Source organism: Pinus tabuliformis, chromosome 4_2 (assembly GCF_031772625.1).
Source record: "Pinus tabuliformis cultivar Carrire ecotype Pingquan chromosome 4_2, CPIR1, whole genome shotgun sequence".
Taxonomy (NCBI): domain Eukaryota; kingdom Viridiplantae; phylum Streptophyta; class Pinopsida; order Pinales; family Pinaceae; genus Pinus; species Pinus tabuliformis.
In genome coordinates, this window is record NC_142304.1 from 623,825,601 (window position 1) to 623,841,316 (window position 15,716).

General features: G+C 39.7%; 2 pseudogenes; both read right to left on the minus strand.

Moving 5' to 3' along the window:
* Positions 1 to 7,994: 7,994 nt before the first annotated feature.
* Positions 7,995 to 8,438, minus strand: LOC149170889 (putative serine/threonine-protein kinase WNK11 pseudogene; annotated as a pseudogene).
* A 2,586-nt stretch (positions 8,439 to 11,024) lies between these two features.
* LOC149170890 (putative serine/threonine-protein kinase WNK11 pseudogene) lies at positions 11,025 to 11,983 on the minus strand (annotated as a pseudogene).
* Positions 11,984 to 15,716: the final 3,733 nt, after the last annotated feature.

A 15,716-nucleotide genomic window follows, 5' to 3' on the forward strand; every position in this document is an offset into this window, starting at 1 on the left:
TCTATTCAAATTTAGGCAATTCACCAACATAAGTTACTGAATTAAAGGAATTTAAGTAGCCAAGATGAGGCATCATGAACTTTTTCAATCATCAAGCCAATCCAAATTAAAACATTCTTCGACGACCTAAACTATGAGATTAGGCATGGTAGAGGCTTTGATAGCTAGCCATTGTCGTTCAATGCTCTCATCACAGATTACACATCTGAGATATCTTAGTTTGGCTAATGCTTTAGGTAACTTCTTCAGTCCAGAGCACTCCCTCATATCCAGAATCTTTAAGTTTGATAGCTAATCAAATTCCATGGGAAGGTCCTTCAAAGACCTCCATAATGAAGTATCAAGAAATTCAAGTTTCTAAAGTGCACAAATGGAAGTAGGAAGCATTGACAAACTTGGGCATATGCAGACAATCTCAGCACCCTAAGTGTCCTTAACCTCCGAAAGTCATCAGGTAACTTTCGGATGAGATGACAATTAGTGACTGATAACTTCTGGATGTAAGTTAAATTGCATATGTTTCCAGGCAGTTCCTCCAAATCATTGCGGTGGTCAAACTAATTTCTTAAAATTTTGGAGACTTTGGAAAGTCATGTCCCTTATCCAATAAATTCATATTCCCCAAATCCTCACATAGGCATACAAACAACTTTTCCAAGCTCTCTGTGGATCTACAATACTCATAAAGAGGAGACACAATCAACCTCCCAAGTAGTACAGACATGATTTGAGGAAATGCAGGGAAGCTTGGTAGCCCATGAAGTGTTGAGCGCTTAGAACCGTAATTGTATATTATAGCAACCTTCAGTTTTGGCATGGTATGTAAAAATGTTGGCAGACAGTAACGATTGGCAGTGAAAAACAAAGTCAATACTTCCACCTTAGGAAAGTTTATTTGAAACCAATTTTTCTCTTCCATTGGACCTACAATTCCCAGAAATGTAAAATTCAGTATGCTATGCTGATAAAAAATGTTTATCTAACATCCTAATAAATTTGGAACATAAGTAGATTGATCAAAAAATGATTCAATGATCAAGGTGGATCTTGGTGGACACCGGCCAAGTCCATCTAGACCCCCACCATTGTTTCTCTAAGCATTTTAAGTTTCCTTAATTGTAGCACAACTCACTAATTTTAGCAGTTTTTTCGAGTCCTGAACTTCCGGAGCCGTTTTGAGCCCATAAACGATGTTTTTTTGGAAATCTAGGGAAACATGGATCCATGGACGAATGTTGCCTCCCAAAGTGGTAGTGCTTGGATAGATATTTCTAACGAGCTATTGTACACGTCAAATGGAGATCGTATGCCAAAGTTATGACCCCGGGACGTTGATGTACCAACTTACCCAAACGCGGCCCACAGTTTGGCGTTTCATCTTCTAGGGTTAGGTTTTGGAATGTTAACGGTTTTCCATTGTTTCTCAACAATAAATAGGTCGTCGAGCCTCATTGTAAGACAGTTTAGAGGCACGTAGCCACCACATCTCTTCTCAGAGATAAGCTACCATCGCCCTAACTGGTTTATTTCCATTACTGTTTGTAAGCATATTTCAGTATTTTACATTAATGACGTGACGTATTATTTCCGATGCATATCTGTGTTTATGGTTATCTCCATAATTTTTTGTGTTCCTGTTTAAGTCTGGATCAGTGGTATCATAGCGGTCTGCTTTTTCTCTATTTTTCTTTGCATGTCCCCAACGAGGTCGGGATATAAGGAGTTAGGGCTTGAACTGGTCGAACCTTTGTGAGACCAGCCTTGCAAATCTCGACGGCCTCCTATGGCAGATGAGAAGAAATACTAGGGGGCAGGAGATCCTATCAAAATCTTGCTCGAAGAAGCCCTTGAGCAACAACAGAACGCGATGATGGACAGCTTTGCCCAAATCCTTTAGCGACTACCCAAAAGCGATGCATCGGCTTCCACCAGCTACTTTGGAAACGCCACGCCCTTTAAGGTACAAGTTAATTTTGAAATCCTCATATTTGAGGGTCAGATAGATGCAGATGTCATAGATAAATGGTTAAATATGCTGGAGGGTTACTTTTCTATTCATGAATTTTCGAGTCGGGAAAATATTGTTTTCGCTCTTCTCAAAGTAGCCCCCCACGTCAAGGACTGGTGGAAAACCTACTACGAGCAGAAGGATGAAAATACCGGCTCACTATTTTCAGCCGCACCGACCTGGAATTCATTCTGGGATTCCATCAAGGAGCAATACTACCCTGTCGAAAGCTATGAGGATGAATACATAAAGTGGACCACGCTGTGGCAGGGAAGGGACCAAGACGTGTCGGAGTTCACCAATCTTTTCCATACGCTTCACACAAAATTGGGTATCAAGGATACAGAGCAGAATTTGATACTCAAATACAACGGCTGCCTGCACAAGTACATCCAGGAAGAAATACAGTTCATGAACATCTCCTCGCTCAGCACAGCATACGGATATGCCGTCAAGGTCGAGCAAAAGTTTAAACAAAAGAAGCAAGACTTTGGATCTGCGAATCCGAAGCAAGGGAAAGGTGCCCCTAAAACACAGAACAAAGGACAAAGCCAAGGCAAGGCAGCCCAAGACAACCCGCCAAAGTTGCAGGCAAATAATAGCGTCGCGAGGATGAAAAAGGACACGGGAAAATGGTGTGAGTTCCATAAGAGCTCCGCACACAACACTAGTGAGTGTCGGGGGCAAAGCAGTCACTGGTGGCTGAGCTAAAGGTTCCAGAATTAGATGCATGTTCCGACTCTGAGTCAGAACTTGACAAGGGAAATGATAAAGGGAAGCAGATCATTGATGCAGATCCCAACGCCACTGTTGCTATCACCAAGATCTAGAAAAATGAACCCGAAGATCTAGAGGAGGAGGAGCGTCTCTTCCACTCCCAGATGTGGGTAAAGGGCTCCCCACTACAGTTCCTTGTCGATAGCGGGAGCCAAAAGAACCTCATTTCGGCAGAGGTCATGAAGCAGTTGGGCTTACCGACCATAGCACATCCACAAACATACACCATTGGGTGGCTTCACCAAGAACGAGATCTTCGCGTGAGCCAAAAGTGTCACCTTCCATACAACATCAAGCCCTTCATAGATGATGTATTGGGTGACATAGCTCCCCTTGAAGTTTGTGATGTATTATTAGAACAACCATACTTGTGGAAGCGACTTGCTGTGTATGAATCAAGGCCCCGTGCTATTATTATTACATTGGGAAATAAGTTGTATAGGATACCAGAGGTAGCACCACATGCCGCCATCTCTTTGATTACTGCAAAACAATGCAGTAGGCTCATTTCCAAGACTGGGAAATTTTTTTTTCCTGATGATACGCCCTCAAGGAAAGAAGAAGACGGTGGCCATGGCCTCTAGACAAGGCCCCTCTGGACGATAACTACAGATGGATAAGGTCGTGAAGGAGTACGAGGACATCTTCGCCTCCCCCTCAGGAGTTCCTCTACACTGTCAGGTCCAGCACTCCATCGATCTGACCCCAGGTGCACCGCTACCCAATGGACCAATTTATCGGCGCTCTGTTATGGAGAACGATGAAATCAAGAGGCAGATTCAGGAGTTGCTACAAAAAGGTCACATACATCCGAGTTCATCGCCTTATGGGAACCCGATCGTGTTGGTACAGAAGAAATACGAGACTTGGAGACTCTGTGTTGACTATCGGGCGCTGAGCAAGATCACATTTTGTAACAGGTACCCGATCCCGCGGATTGATGACCTCTTGGACCAACTAAAGGGGGCAAAATATTTGAGCAAGATCGATCTGAAGTTAGGATATCACCAGGTACCAATTGAACCCTCTGATTTGTGGAAGACTGCCTTCAAAGCCAAGGAGGGCCTCTTTGAATGGTTGGTTATGCCTTTCGGATTGACGAATTCCCCTGCAACCTTCATGAGGCTAATGGATGACATCTTGCAGCCATTCACCAACTCATTTGTAGTGGTGTACTTGGATGACATTCTGATCTTCAACCGGAGTTGGGAAGAGCACCTCCACCACATCCGACAGCTCCAAACACTGCGGGAACACAACCTATGTGCCAATTTGGAGAAATGCACTTTTGGCATGACCCAGGTTCAGTATCTGGTATACATTATTGATGAACAGGGGGTGCATGTGGATCCAGCCAAGATCCAAGTCATTCGGGATTGGCCATCTCCAACCACTCTGACAGAGCTCCGCAGCTTTCTAGGTCTTGCCAACTTCTACCGTAGGTTTGTGTTGGGGTTTTCTCATATCACTTGGCCCTTGAGTCAAGTCCCCAAGGGAGGAGCGAAAGCAAAATTATTTTGGTCTGAATCTCAACAGAAGGCATTCATAGAGTTGAAATATCGCCTCTACATGGCACCAGTGCTTGCATTACCAGATTTACAACAACCATTTGAGGTCGAGACAGATGCCTCTGACTATGCTATTGGGGCAGTCCTTACTCAACACGGGCATCCAGTGGCATATCACAGTGAAACACTTTCAGACACAGTTTGGAAGTATCCCACTTATGATAAAGAGATGTATTCCATTGTGTAGGCCTGTCGATAATGGAAGCATTACATTTTGGGGAAGGAAACGATCATCCACATAGACGACCGAACCTTGCAATTCATACAGACCCAAGGGAAATTGCAGAATGATCGCCATCAGAAGTGGTATGCATACCTGCAAAAGCTCCATTTGAATATCAAGTATATGAAGGGAAGCACCAATAATGTTGCAGATTGCCTCAGTCGACCACCTATCATGGCGTTAACCACAGTTCTCAACTCTTGTGGGCACGAGACTTTTGATTGGCCAGTTCTCTACAAAAGCGACCCAGAATTTGGCCACACATACCAGACACTCTTGTAGGGTCTGCATGTTACAGATTTTCACCTCCAGGATGCCCTGTTATGCCACCTGGGTCACCTTTGTGTTCCTTCAAGCGAGTGTGCTAAGATGATTTGGGAAGCACACTATAGTCAGGCTGCTAGGCATTTCGGGGTCGAGAAAATGGTGGTAGTACTACAAAAGTATTTCTATTGGCAAAATCTTTGACAAGATGTCGGGAAGTACATCAGATCATGCACTGCCTATGCCATTGCCAAACCAACCATCAAGAAGCAAGGCCTCTATACCCCGCTGCCTACCCCTAGTCGACCTTGGGAATCCATCTCCATGGATTACATGTCAGGCCTTCCTTCCACTAAGCATGGAAATGATTGTGTTTTTGTGGTCATCGACAGGTTCTCGAAGATGGCCATTATGGCGGCCTCCAAGAAGAATATCACAGCAGAAACGGCTGCTAAACTATTCTTTGAATGAGTGTGGGTGCACTTTGGGATCCCATAGTCTATCATCTCAGATCGGGATAGTCGGTTCCTCAATACATTTTGGTCCAGTCTCTGGTCAATGCTGGACTGCAAACTCACTAAGTCAACAACCTTCCATCCTCAAACTGATGGCCAGATAGAGATTGTCAATCGGATGATTGTACACATTCTACGCATGTATTATTCAAAGCATCCACACACATTGGACGAGGGCCTCCCCTATGTTCAGCACAGCTACAACCGAGCTCTTCACAGCTTGACTAACCACAACCCCTTTCAGGTGGGCTTGGGATTCCAGCCACTATGCCCCATTGATGTGGCCATGCCACTTGCAGCTACTCACACAGATACGGCTCATGTCTAGTCCGAAATAGACAAGGAAACTAGCTTCATTGAGCACATCCAACATATTCGGCAGCAGGTCCATGACATTCTGGAGAAATCAAATGCCAAGTACAAGAAGCGACATGATCAACATCGGGTGCCACACAAGTTTCAGGTGGGTGATAAAGTCTGGTTGCATTTGCAAAAGGAACACCTTACTGGAGCCTATCGGAAACTGAGACCACTCCGATATGGTCCCTACACCATTACTAAGGTGGTGGGAGACAATTCATTCGAGCTCAGCATTCCCCCATTCCTTAGCCTACACCCAGTGTTCAATGTGGATCGCCTTCAGCCATACTTTCCACCATTGCTAGACACATCCGACATTGCAAAACAACTCATACCCGTAGAATTAAATCCAGATTTCATGGAACAAGTTGCAATTGATCGGATCATGGACACACAGATCAAGAAAAATTGCCAATAGAATATCTAACTGTATCGATTTGTCAAAGCAGGCCAACTCCTTCACCAGGGCAAGTGGTTCACCAAGGACCAAGTTCAGGAAAATTTTTGCTCATCTCATGGAGTAGCTCAACGCAATGGGGACCATTGCTTCCTAAGGGGGGAGGAATGATCCAGGTGGATCTTCGTGGCCACCTGTCAAGTCCAACTAGACCCCCACCATTGTTTCTCTCAACATTTTCAGTTTCCTTAACTGTAGCACAACTTACTATTTTTAGCAGTTTTTTTGGGTCCTGAACTTCTGGAGCCGTTTTGAGGCCCTAAATGACGTTTTTTTGAAAATCTGGGGCAACATGGGTCCATGGATCGATGTTGCCTCCCAAAGTGGTAGTGATCGGATAGATCTTTCTAACGAGCTATTGTACGCGTCAAATGGAGATCATATGCCAAAGTTACGACCCCGGGAAGTTGATGTACCAATTTACCCAAACGGGGCCCATAGTTTGGCATTTCATCTTCTAGGGTTAGGTTTTGGAATGTTAAGGGTTTTCCATTGTTTCTCAACAATAAATAGGTTGTCGAGCCTCATTGTAAGACATTTCAGAGGCATGTAGCCACGACATCTCTTCTCAGAGATAAGCTACCATCGCCCTAGCTGGTTTATTTCCATTATTTGTTTGTAAGCATATTTCAATATTTTATATTAATGAAGTGAAGTATTATTTCCACTGCATATCTAAGTTTATGGTTATCTCCATAATTTGTTGCATTCCTGTTTAAGTCTGGATCATTCAATGTGTAGGCAGTTAAAGAAAACAAGTTTCAGTAGCGACCTGTATGAATTGAAACAAATTGAACCTTAGATGCCTAATCTTTGAGTGTTGGCCATTTTGTGGGAACATTATCCTCCATGCTAGGCATAAAACGCTACTTAAAATGAATGGTACTATCTTGGTTGGCCATATGGAAGGCTAAATCTCGCATCACATCATGTTGAGGAAAAGAGAGCTCGGAGGCACAGATAAATAAGATGGCCCAACACCTGACACATAAAAAGCTTATATTAACTAAGAGGAGTGAACTCAAAAGCCTCTTATGTTTGTTGGTTAACACACTGATCCTACCTTCCTAATTTCTAATAAATCATGTAAGAAAAATTAAGCCTAAAATTATTGGTATAGTTAGTTTTTCTCATATGTTTTTGCCTCAAATTTTTTGCAAAGTTCATGCTCTATCAAAGGATGCCACAAGCATAATAAATTAAGTACAGATACAAATATGAATAGAGCAAAACAATCAAACAGGTTCATGAAGGGTAGCAAATCTAAACAAGTTCCTTACCCTCGATAGCTTGTGGGATTTAGTACATTACAACTCTGCATAGATCCTCTGAGTGGAAGCATCATCTAGGTTTTGCAGAGGCACCTTGTTCCAAGCAACCTCAATACCCTCTTCTTGATCAAAAGCTCGGTATACCTTATTCATAGCACCATGACCCAACACATATTCATAGAGACCATACCTACCAGTGGGATCTAGTTCCATAAAGGGCTCCTTGTCTTTATAACAGGTGTCATATTCTACACTAGGAATTTCTCCACCTCCTATAGGAAAGGAAATACTTGCTCCAGAATTCCAAATTAGGTTCCCCTTCTAATTTGAATTTAATGAACAAAAACCCTTGCAAGGCTATAGGATGACAGAGAAATAGAGATTTTTATAATCCTCCTCATATAATTCTGGAGCTATGAATTCTGGAGTACCGAGGGAAAAGTGTGCAACATGAACATTTCTCAGGGTAGTGGCAAGACCCAGATCCCCAATCTTTAGAACGCCACCATTTCCATTCACAAAAATATTGCTACAATTCAAATGTCTATGAATTACACAAGGCTCATCATTATGAAGATAATGCAACCCTCCAGTATCTGAGGTGACCAATTCTTCAAAGCCTTTGTTGAGACATGACGGTGCTTCTGGAGACACTCTCTCAGAGTCCCCGAGGTATAGACCTCAGTAATGAAATTCACATGACTTGTTGTTCTGTCCAGCCATGCATTGTAGAGCATAATTATGTTTTCATTCCCGAGAGATTTCAACAGACAGACTTCTGCATAGATCCTCTGTGTGGAAGCATCATCTAGGTTTTGCAGAGGCACCTTGTTCCAAGCAACCTCAACACCCTCTTCTTGATCAAAAGCTCGGTATACCTTCTTCATAGCACCACAACCCAACACATCTTCATCGAGACCGTACCTACCAGTGGGATCCAGTTCCACAAAGGGCTCCCTGACTTTATTATAGGTGTCATACTCTACACTAGGCATTTCTCCACCTCCTATAGGAAAGGAAAGCCTTACCCAAGAATTCCAAATTAGGTTCCTCTTCTAATTTGAATTTAATGAACAAAAACCCTTGCAAGAATATATGATGACAGAGAAATGGAGATTTTCCCTAAATTCAAAAGAGGAACAGACAACAAAGATAGATGACTTTGCTTCCTGTGGGATTCAAAAATCCACCCAATAAATTTAAGTGTAAAAAATAAAATTGCCACGCAATCTTAAATCAAACCAGGAAACTGAAAACCCTAACTCTATGCAGACCTTGGACCACTTGAAGCAGTTATGGCTGCAACGACAGAGTAGTCTTTATTTGGTTATTGATTTCTTTAATAGAGATCTAATGGAACCCACATGGAGTTGTTTGTGAGTTTGATAGAACCATGAACCCTCAAAAGAAAACTCATTTACATGGTTAACACAACTTAGAGAAGAAAAAGAATACCCAAATGGAATTTGCAAATGTTGGACCACTTGAAGCAGTTACGGCCGAGGCAACAGATTAGTCTTTATTTGGTTATTGATTTATTTAGTAGAGATCTGATGGAGAGGACTTCAACTTTTTCTGAAGGAAATATCACCTCTAATCTATTAATATGTTTTATACAAGTGATCTGTAGCATCTAATAATATGTTTTATATAACTAATCTGTAGCATTATTAGAAATTCAATCACAGCTAACAGTGGCCATGACCCTTTGCATTCATAAGATTAGATCATCAGCTTTTTCTAATAAAGCATAGTTCGCCAACAAGTTACCAAATTGTTAAGATTAAGTACTTGTTTGTTATCATAAGACACCAAAATATTTAAGTTCAAACCAGTAACTACCAATTTATTCTCAAAAGACTTCATGCGCTCAAAATCTATGAATATATACAGTAATGTACAAACAAGTTAATTGAGAAAACATGGAACATCCTTGGCTACCACAGCAACCCTAAATTCTAAGAACATAATACTTGTACATCAAATACAATCTTAGAAGCAATCCTCTGCTTTGTTAAAATTTAGGCAATTCACCAGCATGAGTTACAAAATTAAAGGCATTGAAGCAACCAAGATGAGGCATCATGAACATTTTCAATCATCAAGCCAATCCAAATTAAAACGTTCTTCGATGACCTCAACTATGAGATTAGGCATGGTAGAGGCTTTGATAGCCAGCCACTGTCATTCAGTGCTCTCATCATAGATTACACATCTGAGAGATCCTAGTTTGGCTAATGCTTTAGGAAACTTCTTCAGTCCAGAGCACTCCCTCATATCCAAAACCTTTAAGTTTGATAGCTGATCAAATTCCATGGTTAGGCCCTTCAAAGACCTGCATAATGAAATATCAAGAAATTCGAGTTGCTGAAGTGCACAAATGGAAGGACGAAGCATTGACAAGCTTGGGCATATACAGACAATCTTAGCACCCTAAGTGACCTTAACCTCCCATAGTCATCGGGTAACTTTTGGATAAGATGACAATTAGTGACAGATAAATTCTGGAGGTAAGTTAAATTGCATATGTTTCTAGGTAGTTCCTCCAAATCATAGGAGTGTTCAAAGTTAATTTCTTGAACTTTTGGATACTTTGGAAAGTCATGTCCCTTATCCAATAAAGTCATATTCCCCAAGCCCTCACATAGGCATAGAGACAACCTTTCCAAGCTCTCTGAGGATCTACAATACTCATAAAGAGGAGACACAATCAACCTCCCAAGTAGTATAGACTTTAAGTGTTGAACACATAGAACTATAATTGTATATTATAGCAACCTTCAGTTTTGGCATGGTATGTAAAAATGTTGGAAGACAGTAACGACCAGTAGTGGAAAACAAAGTCAATACTTCCACCTCAGGAAAGTTTATTTGACACCAATTTTTCTCTTCCATTGGACCTACAGTTACGAGAAATGTAAAATTTAGTATGCTATGCTGATAAAAAATGTTCATCTAACATCTTAATAAATTTGGAACATAAGTAGATTGATCAAAAAATGATTCAATGTGTAGGCAGTTAAAGAAAACAAGTTTCAGTGGTGACCTATATGAATTGAAACAAATTGAGCCTTAGATGCCTGATCTTTGACTGTTAGCCATTTTGTGGGAATATTATCCTCCTTTCTAGGCATAAAAGGCCTCTTACAATGAATGGTACTATCCTGGTTGGCCAGACAGAAGGCTAAATCTCGCATCACATCATGTTGAGAAAAAGAGAGCTCGGAGTCATAGATAAATGAGATGGCCCGACACCTGACACATCAAAAACTTATATTAACTAAGAAGAGTGAACTCGAAAGCCTCTTATCTCTTCTGGTTAACACATTGATCCTACCTTCCTAATTTCTAATAAGTCATGTAAAAAAAATTAAGCCTAAAATTGTTGGTATAGTTAATTTTTCTCATATGTTTTTGCCTCAAATATTCTGCAAAGTTCATGCTCTATCAAAGGGTGCCATAAGCACAATAAATTAAGTGCAGATATAAATAATAATAGAGAAAAACAATCAAATAGGTTTATGAAAGGTAGCAAATATAAACAAGTTCCTTACCCTAGGTAGCTTGTGAGATTTAGTAGATCACGACTCTGCATAGATCCTCTGTGTGGAAGCATCATCTAGGTTTTGCGGAGGCACCTTGTTCCAAGCAACCTCAATACCCTCTTCTTGATCAAAAGCTCGATATACCTTCTTCATAGCACCACGTCCTAACACATCCTCATAGCGACCATACCTACCAGTGGGATCTAGTTCCACAAATGGCTCCCTGTCTTTATCATAGGTGTCATATTCTACACTAGGCACTTCTCCACCTCCTATAGGAAAGGAAAGTCTTACCACATAATTCCAAATTACGTTCCTCTTATAATTTGAATTTAATGAATAGAAACCCTTGCAGGGCTAAAGGATGATAGAGAAATAGAGATTTTTATAACCCTCCTCATATAATTCTGGAGCCATGAATTCTGGAGTACCGAGGGCATAGCGCACAGCATGAACATTTCTCAGGGTAGTGGCAAGACCCAGATCCCCAATCTTCAGAATGCCACTATTTCCATTCACAAAAATATTGCTGCAATTCAAATGTCTATGAATTACACAAGGCTCATGACTATCAAGATAATGCAACCCTCCAGTATATGAAGTGACCAATTCTTCAAAGCCTTCATTGAGACTTGACGGTGCTTCTGGCGGTACTCTTTCAGAGTCCCCGAGGTATAGACCTCAGTAATGAAATGCACATGACTGGTGATTCTATCCAGCCATGCATTGTAGAGCATAATTATGTTTTCATTCTCAAGAGATTTCAACAGGCATACTTCTGCATAGATCCTCTGTGTGGAAGATTCATCTAGGGTTTGTAGAGGCACCTTGTTCCAAGAAACCTCAATTTCCTCTTCTTGATCAAAAGCTCGGTATACCTTCTTCATAGAACCATGGCCCAACACATCTTCATAGCGACCATACCTACCAGTGGGATCCATTTCCACAAAGGGCTCCCTGTCTTTATCACAGGTGTCATATTCTACACTAGGCATTTCTCCACCTCCTATAGGAAAGGAAAGCCTTACCCCAGAATTCCAAATTAGGTTGCTCTTCTAATTTCAATTTAATGAACAGAAACCCTTGCAGGGCTATAGGATGATAGAGAAATAGAGATTTCCCCTAAATTTAGAAGACAAACAGATAGCAAAGACAAAAGACTTTGCTTCATGTGGGATTCAAAAATCCACCCAATAAATTTAAGTGTAAAAAATAAAATTGCCACGCAATGTTAAATCAAACAGGAAACCCAAAACCCTAACTCTACACAAAAATAAATTATGTTAGCAGAAAAGAAATCTCATAAAACTATTTTCATAAACAGAATCCTCAAAAAATAAATCTATGAATAGAACCATTGCATGCACAGGGTTCCATACACTGATCAAGGAAATCTAGCTTACAAAAACCTGTGAACAGAACCATAGTGTTCCATACACAGTGATCAAGGAAAGCTAGCTTACAAAAACAAATAGGAGCATTTGTGCAATTTTGGTGGATTTCCCATTGAATGCAACTCTTGTGCTTGCTTAGAACAGAGGTGTCTAAAGGAATTTATGGTCTCGATGACCTCCAATGACTGGCTCTGTTGGTTCATCACGACAGACATATCCTTCAATGTGCTGTCAATATGGTCTCCGACATTAATAGCTTTTTTGAACAATGCAATGGCGCCAGCAGGATCCTTTTCCATGAGTTGTATCCTCAAAATTTCAATTAATTTGATCTTTCACACAGGAGGTATGAATAAAACTGCATGTTCTAAGAAGCATCTGACAAAATATTTCACCTAAAGGTGCTCGGCTCTACTGTAAGGGGTGTCTCCAATCGGGACCTTGTACAGAGCATGAAAAGGATCAGTTTTCTCCTATGTTTTCAGGAAGTCGATTGGCTTTGCCTGAGTAGAAGCAGGGAATGCGTTGTCCTGCTGATAGCACCGGGTAACGTGAGGATTTCTGGAAGAAAATGGATAAGACTCAGCTTCGATTGTCATTTCCTTTGATTTTACAGTCTATTTCACCGAAATGTGTAAAAATGTTCCTATGCCATGAGTTCTATGCACAGTAAATGCCTATTCGCTTAAACAATTTTTTCATCATTAGTTGGCCATTAGAAATCAAACACCTTATGGATTCAGCAATGAATTTGTAACCATTAGACCAGTGCACAAACTGTTTCAGCAATTAATATTTTGTAACCATTCTTATCTCACGACTGAAACCTTTGCAATCGTCTAAAATATAATCCTATGGCATATGAAGATGACAGGTGGGCAGGGAGGGGAGTTGATTTCAGAGGGAAATGCCTTACAGTGTAATAAATAAACTAATTTTAAAATTAAAAAATTAAATTAATATAAATCTCCTTGTAAAGCGATTTTATTATAAAATAATTTTAAAATTAAAAAAATTGAATTAGTATAAGCGATTTTATCAACAAAGCTCAGATCAATAACACAATAAATTAAAAACTAATTGATTTATTATACCTACTTTTATGCATATATTCTACAAAAAAAATTGCCAATTATTGCTTTCTTCAAAGAGAGGAAAAAGAACATTAAAGTTATATCTATCAATATATATACTAGCCTAGTAAAATTTTAAAAGAATACTTTTTAGGATATATGAAATGTCAACAAAGCTGTTGGAAACATTATGTAAAACTAAGTTAATGAAAGCACCTATATTTCGTAAGTAATGAGGTAGAAAGAAAAGGAAAAATATAATAATTATATTAATTAAATCTATATTTTTAATACTTACAGAAGAGAAAAATTGACGAATTAACTAATAATATAATAAATTAATTAATATAATAAATAAACAAATTTTAAAATTAAAATAATTGTCTGTATGGAGTAGTTTAAATGGCACTGGATGTGGAAATGAAGTCTTACTGAACCGAAAGTCTTGGGTTCAAATCTTGGGCTACCCTTCCCCGTAACAGAGTACATAATGGACATGAAAATCGAAAAGTCTTACCCAACTTACAAAAAAAAAAAAAAAATTGTAAAGCTATTTTATCAACAACGCTGAAATCAATATCCAAATGAATTAAATAGATGATTGTATTTATTATACCTATTTTTATGCATACATTCTAAAAAAGAATTGCCAATTACTGTTTATATATGTAATCAACTTTAATTTGGCTATCATGATAAAAGAGAATGATAAAACTTTTGAAAGTACAATTTTTAGGATATATCAATTGTCAATAAAGCTGTTGAAAATATTACGTAAAACTAAGTGAACGATATCATCCCAAGTATATATATATATATATATATATATATATATGGGTTGTTAATATATAAAGATAAATATATAAATACTTGATTGTCTTTGGATTGTTTAAAAAACGATGTATATTTTAGATTGACACATTTTAAGTAAACAATCCGTAAGTTGTGGTGTTGAGGTGTTGATTTATGTCTTATATTTTAAATGTTACGGGTTAACAAGAAACATTTAGTTATATCTATGAATTGTCATATAAAACTTTTAGGAAATAATGAATGTAATTGACTTAAGAAAAGATAGACTAGAAAAATTATATATTGTTTATAAAATAATAGCTAGTTTGGAATATGAAAAGACACCATGTCAAATTACTCAATAAATAAAATATTTCAAATAATCCAAGTAGAATACACAAGTGTTCCAAACAATTTAAAGAATGATAATGGATTTCGGGATACATTGTAATCACCTAAAAATAAATATGAATAATGGTATATTTTGGAATGTTTTATTTTTTAAACATATTATTTAATGTAAACATATTATCACTATTCAACCCTTACCTATTGTTTCTTGATAAGTAAGAGATGAAGCTTCTATTACTCAAATTAAATTACATAATGTACAGAGTGCCCCAGACAGCAGGGGTGACAAGGAAGCCAATAGGACTGAAACAATCAGGTCAAAAAAGCACAAACATCAAACCCCAGAATGACTCAACACCAACCACGAACAAGCAACCATCACGTTCAATCCCCATCATTGAGGACCAAGTCCCAATCCAATGGCTAGTGCAAATATCGCATGGCCACGATGCTTGGGGAATAGCCTCACGATGACAGCGGTTTTCTCTCAACCCTCAATGCCAACCGTCTCCCCCTGATAGGAATCGCTAGCATTAACTAGAAACTAGAAACCAACATAGTGCCGCGCAAAAACCATTCAAGGAAGTGGAATCTAGTTTTGCAGAGAGCCGGGCCCACAGAGGGACCCACCATGGACCATCGGGTTTGGAGCCTTGAGTAACCCCCCCAACAAATCCCAACCATAGAAAGAAGCAGCCCTATCCAACGCCCCATAGAGATATTGTGCATCTGAGATGCATGGATGTTAACCATGCGATGAGAGTGGTTTCCTCTCTCTTCACGCCACCACGTGTAACCCCCTGAGTGGAATCACGTGCTCCTTCCACTAAACCAGATAAAATCCGAAGCCCACGCGATATACCACTTGTGGTTTTGCATTTGTGGTATCGCCAATTGAAGACCTTCTGTCTGATCCCGCTGAGCCAACTATTCACTGGAAGTCCAATTTGTGTCATTACGTGACTTGAAACCTTCACCCATCCTCCAAAAGACATGAAAGTCGTGAGGAGTAACCATGGTCAGAAAAAAACAGACTAAGCGATGTCATCCTCACCCTTTTCCTCTGGATCAGCACTGTCCATCCATGAATCCCAATCTGCATTTGCAAGCATGGCACG